Source organism: Octodon degus, unplaced genomic scaffold (assembly GCF_000260255.1).
Source record: "Octodon degus isolate 3935 unplaced genomic scaffold, OctDeg1.0 scaffold00135, whole genome shotgun sequence".
Taxonomy (NCBI): Eukaryota; Metazoa; Chordata; class Mammalia; order Rodentia; family Octodontidae; genus Octodon; species Octodon degus.
The window spans coordinates 5160178-5167506 of record NW_004524711.1 but is presented as its reverse complement, the minus strand read 5'-3'; positions in this window follow the sequence as shown (position 1 = coordinate 5167506).

Here is a 7329-nt window from a genome sequence, read left to right as displayed (position 1 = left end):
GGCAAACCTGGGCCTATAGGATAGCTCAGCAGTCTAAAGTGCCTTCTTAGGCAACTTAGGCAAGCGCAGGGACCACGGTTTGATCTGCAGCACTGCATGCCGCGCCAGCCCTGCCCCCAGGGCGGGCTGAGCTGCCTACTAAATATAAAAATAAAAATAAAATGTCAAACATGCCCCATCGCTTGCACTCACATGGTTCCTCTTTACTATTTTAGCATTTGCTGTGCTCCTGTCATCCATGTTCTGTATCTTTAACTATTTTATTGATGTCGCGCTCCCAGGAGATTGCAGTCTGCCCAGGCTAGGGGATCTGTGTACTGTGTTCTCCACCATATCCCCAGCAGCTGGAGGGCACGAGAAGAACCAAATGAATAAACACATGTGGAAGAGCTCAAGGACATTTCCACGAGCTTCGGGCTGATGCAACCGGGTAACTGAAAATGATGCCAAGAAAAAGGCAAAAGGAATACAATGTGTGAAGATCAACACTATGTTGTTTAAACAAAGAAAAGAGAAAAAAGTACAAAAAGGCTCGTTAATAAAGACCATCAACTTTATGGGCTACAATTGTTTTAACAGGTAACTCTAAGAAAGATACAGTCAAATTTTTGCCAATATATGGCTGAATAAAATTAGTCGAGCAATGCCCATGACTCATCCACATGGCTGACACTGACAAATTGCAGTACAGTTTCAGGATAAATCCTGAGGAGACTTGACTGATCTTGTCAGATACAAAAGGTACTTTTCTGGTTATACAGACCTTGCTTTATCTTGGTCTTAACCATCCAGCAGAAAAGTATAAAAATGAGATATAAAATGTAAAGCCATATTAATATGCTGAGCTGTAAAAGGCTCAAGACAACAACTTCTGACATTGCCATTTCTATGGATAACCCACTACTGTTAGGGAGTACTGAATTATGTTGCATTATTTTGCTGAATTCAGGAACCTACATTATTTAAATGGCAATGGAATACTCATCTTTGACAAAACTAAACAAAAAAGGGGATACAAATGAAGGACCATTTTGTATCTGTATATTCATAATAGGATAGATATGGAGCTACCTTCTCTTAATTTGATAAGAAGAAAGATTTGTGCTAATAGTGTTTGTGGACAGAATATCATGTCTGCATCTTGTACTATGAATAGCCACTACAAAAAAACAAAATGCAATGTATTAATTATTGAAACTGTTCTAGTAATCCGTTTTGAAACTCTCATTGCTATTTGTTTCTCAATGAAATTAAAAGAAATATGGCTGAATAAAGTTGATGGAAACTAAATTTTCTGAGAAAGTATAAAATAAAGGCTACTAATTACATAACAATACTTATTTATTTATTTACTGTCATTTTATGTACTTATTACAGGGTCTCACTACGCAGTTTGGACTCACAGTGACCCTCCTGTTTTCAGCCTCCCAAGAGCTGGGATTACAGGTGTGCGCCACCACGCCAGGACTCTGTCTCTGGTTCAGCACGTCCTGGGGGTGGGGTGTGTGTGGCGTGCAGCACCCGGGATTGAACCCTGATCCCTGTGCTTGCCAAGGCAGGCGCTTAGTGTGGTGAGCTATCCCACCAGCCCCACATAATGATACTAACGAAGAAAATAGTCAAGTTGTACTTTAGAAAGTAATGGCCTCATATTTTACACATTTACATAATGTGGAAAAATACAGTGTACCTTTTCACCTAGTCTCCAGCCTGTAATTTCAGACAGCGCTGACGTGTGGCCACGTAGAGGTGTGCAGCAGAGGCTAGGAGGGCCTCAAGTCAAGTGACGACTCTTCTGCACGATTGGCAAAGTTCTACAGAACTTTCACAATTACAGGCTCCTTATACGTGTAGGAATGTTCATTTTGAGAATCTTGAGTGGACGTTTTAATGTGCTTCTCTTTAAAAGGAGGCAGAGAAAATCCTCAGTTCCATGATCAGTATCAGAGTCCTGTGTTCTTGTTTACAACCGCAAAACTAGCCTTTCTATCTGTACATTTCTCTTTGTGCTTCCTTCATCGCAGGCTCCACTGTCCCAGCAGCAGGACTCTGGGCAATCAAGTGAGGTAAGACGAATCGTGAACACTGCCCCGACTACCTTTTGCCAAGAAGTCATTTAGATGCCAGTTTCAAAGTGTGTGTATGTGTGTGTGTGTGTGTGTGTGTGTGTGTGTGCCTCTCACACACATGCATATGCACACCTGCAGAAGTTCAGAAATTTCCATTTTTAGATATTCAGGACTTACGAAGATGCCCCTTCCCGGTTTCCTACTTGGTCTTCCACACTGATGGGGAGAGCTACAGCGCGGAGCCTCGCGGGCTCACGGTGCAACGCCATCCTTTACCCAACGCAGTCGCTCTGCCTCAGCCTGACAGCTAACAGCGCAGTGTCTGGTAAACAAATATTTTCACACGGAACAAAAACTACCATGAAAGGCCACAACTGTCAACACAAATTCCTTTCTTACAAGCGAGAAAAATACGTAAACTGTTGATCATCTCTGGCTGTCTTAACTAGCAAGGAGGTTGTCATGGAAACATCCCTGCGAAGTTCACAATAATGAAACACAAACACTCCCAGTTTAATTGCTATTAGGTTTAGCATACCAGAGTTTATTTATACTCCAAGTGCATTATGATAAAATGTAGAAATAAAGCCTATAATAACGGAGCATAACAATGACAATATTTCCTACTCAAAAATTGAATGAAAATGAAACTCAGTGGAAGAAGTGTTTAAAAACACTAATAAATTTCCAGTATTTTCAAATATCTATTCTGATGCCTTTTTATATTTTTCTATAGAACATGACTTATGTTTATTTTTTATTCTAATAGTATGTACCTACAGAAATACCTACTTCACTCATTAAAAATCAAAGCATAATAATTAAAATTCCGAATAGAATAAATGTAGGTACTTTGATACATTTTCATAACACTATTTTGTAACTATTAACATTTCACTATGAAATTTTGTTTTGCTTTATACTGGTAAAGTAACAGTAGCAGGTTGTCCAAATCTTTTTTTTTTTTTTCAGGTCAGTGAGATAGCTCAGCGGACTAAGCACCTTGGTTCAATCTCTGGCACCACGTGCCAGGCCGACCCACTCCTGGGCACACTGAGCTGGCGACCAAATCCGGGCATAGTAGCACACACCTGTAATCCCAGTGCTGGGGAGGCTAAAAACAGGATCACTACGAGGGCCACCTGAGTAGTGAGACCTTGTATCAAATACTTAAACTGAAAAAAAAAAAAAAAAGAAAGAAAATAATCCTTTTCCCCTCCTAATTCCATTTCTTTAACAATAAAACAACAAATCTCAAAAATATAAGAAAAACAAAACCACTGGTATGTGTATGCAATAACATACTTTTAGAATCCAATTAAATACATATTTGTGTCTTTTCTTTTTTTTTCTGTAGTTCAGACAGGGTCTACAGAGTCTCACTACGCAGATTGGACTCAGTGATTCTCCTGTTTTCAGCCTCCCAAGCCTCAGGATTACAGACACAAGCCACCACGCCCGGTCTCAATCATCTCAGTGCAGTCCGGGCTGGGGACTCGAACCCCAGCTGCTCCGCTCTGCCTAAGCAGGTGTTTTAGTCCAGTGAGCTATCAGGTCAGCCCTTATGTCACATTTTTAACAGTATTCTTTATGGTGTTCTCTGAAGATATGTTTTTGAAGTTTGCAAAAAGTTATTTATTTTCTCGTGAAAGGTACTTAGGTTTTCTTTACTGCATATTAAAGAAGCCAAGAAATTCACATCCACAAAACACATTTTAAAAACAAAATTTCATAGTTAAATGTTAATATAAGATGTTTTATTAAATGTCTTATATGCTTTTACAAGTAAAATAATTGCTAGGTGGAAAACAAAATATCAGATAGTTCCTGCTTCGGCAAAGCTTAGTTTCTTGTCAATGAAGAACAAAAGCAATTATAGAACATCACAAAGCAAACTAAGTTAAGATTAAGGTATGAAATTCAGCCAATACTGTCATGATACTCCATCCTAAGAGTCGATGGATATGAGCTTCCACATTTTCACAGATAAAAAATGGCACAGCAGTGTGATTAAAAAACGTATGGTGCAGCTGGGGTGAGAGCTTGGTGGTCTAAGTGTCTGCCTGGCTAAGTGCAAGCATCCAGGTTCTGTCCCTGGTACCAGTGCTGAGCCAGCCTCAGAATCTCCTGGACCTGAAACCAGGCCTGGTGGCGCACACCTGTAATCCCAGTGCTGGGAAGGCTGATGCACGTGGATCACTATGAGTCGGAGCTGCATAGTGAGACCCTGTACCAAATAAATAATTAATAAAAGATTTTTTTAAAGATACATGGTGAATGTTTAATTTAAAAAATTTTGCTGCACTATAAGACATGGTGTCATTAATACCCCTGAAAATGCTCCCTCTTGCTTGCTTTTCAACATGCTTATCCCATCAATCTTGGTACATTCAGAAGCAGTTCGGGAAGTCCTCTTTTGGGAGGGTCTTTTAAAGTGGACCACGTCAACACCTCAGGCTTCTTCTTGTTCTCTAATTCCGGCGTACTGTGGATTCAGTTTCCTTTTCACAGTCCTGAACAGAAAAAAATATATAAACCTAGAAGATATGATGTCACCAATGTAACTAAATCAAAGAAAAAACGTTCCAGCAGCCCAAGATCCGAGGTACTTTACAGGAAAGAAGCAGAAAGAGAATATTTTGTTTTATGTCTTACTAATGGAAAGAATCAGAAGTGACATAGGACTGAAGGTGCTTTAGAAAAGAAGCCATATCAAATTTCTGGAAGATTCTTTCAAGCGTGTTGCTATATTTTGCTCTTTACCAGTTCTAAATTTCCTCCAAGCATTTGACAATAAATTTTCTTCATCAGTAAACATTTATCAAATGCCTGTTGTATGAAGTTCTCCACAAAAGATTTTCAGAATTGTGGTCTTTGTATCCCTAGGGATTTTAAAATCTAGGTCAAACATCACTAATATGGACAGACTCAAGACCATGCAGCTAAGACATTATTTTAGCATGAAATTTTAATGCAATTTTTTAATATTTAGATTTCAGATTTATGAGTAACTTAAGGGGTAAAGAAATATTCAGAACTAAATAATGTTTTAAATAAATTTGATAATAGAACATTTATAGAGAAGTACAAGGGAAATCAAGCCTAAAAATCTGATTCACCAACAGTCGTTTTGGTAGAAAAGAAACTTGACAAGAGTCTATATATATAATTTACATTAGGATAAGATATAGTGACCCAAAGTAGAATTTTGTATTCTTTCATTATTCAAGGAAATATTGGTGGACAGTGAACAACCCAGATATTTATGTTAACTAAAGTGGGAGGGATGGATTCATTAGTAGTTGGAAAAAAATATCTTAGGTTTGACAAAGCAAAAATGACTACAGAAGAATCCTTTTCAAATTAAAAGGTATCAAGGAGAAAAAATAAATACAAGAGAGCCACATGCAGCTTTAGAATCATCATCCAAGTCAATATAATCATTAGCCAGGGGTCTGTCTCTAATATTTTGATATATGTGAATTACTGTGTCACGTACCTGTTCAATTTCCATACCAAGACCAGAGAGAAAAACCTGCATTATCATTGCCATAAAACTTAAAATGTGTTGGTTTTTTTTTTTGTTTTTTATGCAGTTAGTACAGTGTCTACAGGCTCTCACCACACAGATCTGACTCGTAGCAGTTGTTCCTGATTTTAGCCTCCCAAGCGCTGAAAAACAGGCACACACCATCCACGCCCAGTCTCAGTCATGGTCACAGCGCGCCCCCAGGGCAGGGCAGGCACAGCAGGCCAGGCATTGAACCCCCAGCCCCTGAGTCTACCTAAGCAGGCACTTTAATCCACTGAGCTATCTGGGTGGCCCTTAAAATTTATTTAAAATAAATTATACTCATGTTCATTTCATTTCCCCATGTCTTTTGTATTTTATTTCTACAAATCTGTCCACATGCAGGTAATGTGAAACAGGAAATATTCTAGAAGAAGAAAAGAGAAAAGATAGGAGAAATCATGATTGTAAATATTTTTAAACTCACAATAAAATTACAATTACAGGTAGCCATATGCCAGAATATCTTCAATCACATAAAGAAGATGGATGGATGGATGTACGGATGGACAGATGGATGGATGGGTGAATGGATGAGTGGGTGGGCAAGTGGATGGATGGATGGAACAGATGGCAGCTCTGGGGAGAAAATTTGGGAGAACATAAACAAGCTCCTTACAATCTTAATGAGGGGGTTATTTTGGTTTAAATATCTCAAGATGACACAAGTAGAAATGTATGCTGGGTAGATCATCCCGCATACAGCACTTACTCATCCACATTGAGACTTCTCCAAAGTCCCCAGCTTAGAAGATTTGCTACGGAATCCGCTGTGCTCACCCAAGATCACATCCTTCTACATTCCATAATTACATCACTTGAGGGCATGTCCACACCACGTGCTTAGGAGCTGTTCAGGTTACTACATGTTTAATAATGACTGCAAGTAGCTTCCATTACTAAATCCAGCTACTAAATTCAGTTACTACCTCCAACATACAAATCAAAATAATATCCAAATAGTGCTAATTAGTAGCATCAATTATAACCCCTTCTGTTGTGCCCATTCATACAAAGCAAAGCCTAGCAATCTATGGGAGGCTGGCTCCAGGAATCCCTCCTCTCCCAGAATACCAAAATCCATGGCTGCCTAAGTTCCATGTTAAAGAAAAAACAAAAACAAAACAACAGAGTGTTTGCATACAACTTATGCACCTCATACTGTAGATAGTTAATAATTTCGGAGTTACTGAGGCACCTCAAATAGTATAAAATGTTATGTAGCAATGATACTAGATTATTTAGGGGAGCAACAACATGAAAAAAGTTACACAAGTTAAAAGTGGTTGCAACACTCATAGACCTCACTACATTTCTGGTACAAGGTTTCTTGAATCCTCACGTGCAGAACCTCCAGATACAAGGGGCTGACTATATTTGTGAGTGTATCTTAACCCCACCATGACTATATAATCACACACACACACACACACACACACAACCCAGCCACCCACACACACACCACTACACATACTTATGCGTATGTAAGTTCACATCAGCCTGTGTGTGCCATTTTAAGTTTGCATATTTTCATAAGTAAGCCTGAAGACCATCTATATATTCTCCAAAAATCAGGCCTTGTGCTATCTCTACCATATTTTTTTTTTTTTACTAAAATCCAAATAGAACATTTTCATAACACAGGTCGAAGCTGTTTTGCTTCCTCAAGTCATCCATTGTAGTTCTGCA